Here is a 770-nt window from a genome sequence, read left to right as displayed (position 1 = left end):
ACATTCCCAGACTCAGCGGACAAATTAACATTTGAAAAGCTCCCCATAAATGAAGACCGGTGATGCACACAGTTGCGTCGTTGAAGACACCATGCCGGCGCTTGTGTCCAGGCCATTTTGGTTTATGAAGGCTTAGTTTGAAGGTCACTCATGCACTTTGCTTTTCACTCTTTCCTTTGATCCGTTCGTGCAGAGAAGCGCTGTTCATAGTGCTGAAATGTAAAGCCGTCAACTGGGTCACACATGGTCGACTGACTTAATGCGTCATCTCTGACTCATGGTTAAGTCCACTCTTTGTGTTTCACCCTAACCATAGTACCAAACCCGAACATATGGACGAGTTTCAAGATCAGTGATGCAGCAATTCAACCAGTTTGAGATTCATGTTGTTGTTTCTTCTTCCTTTGCTGCTCCTAATCAGACCTTGCTTCCACAAAGTCGACTGTTAGTGCGGTTGAGGTCTTGATTCCCCCCACCCCTCTTGAAAACTCACCGAGGTGTCGGTGGCGCGTCGAGCTTGTTTGATCGCTGCGACGGATACGGCGCCTTGTCGAACGCTGTGCTGACTACTGAACACGACTCACCCGTTTGCACAGGCAAGCCGCCGTGACGCGCGCACGTAGTCGATGCAAATGGGACTGCCCCCCCCCCCAACACACACAGACGCACACACACAAACACACACACACGGTAGCCGACAGTACATTCTACCGCCGTGTAAACGTCTCACAGCGCGTGAGAGCAAGAGCGGGAGAGAGAAGAGAGCAAGA

The sequence above is a fragment of the Hippocampus comes genome, unplaced genomic scaffold (genome assembly GCF_001891065.2).
Source record: "Hippocampus comes isolate QL1 unplaced genomic scaffold, H_comes_QL1_v1.1 scaffold248, whole genome shotgun sequence".
NCBI classification, from domain to species: domain Eukaryota; kingdom Metazoa; phylum Chordata; class Actinopteri; order Syngnathiformes; family Syngnathidae; genus Hippocampus; species Hippocampus comes.
This window is presented reverse-complemented; position numbering follows the sequence as displayed.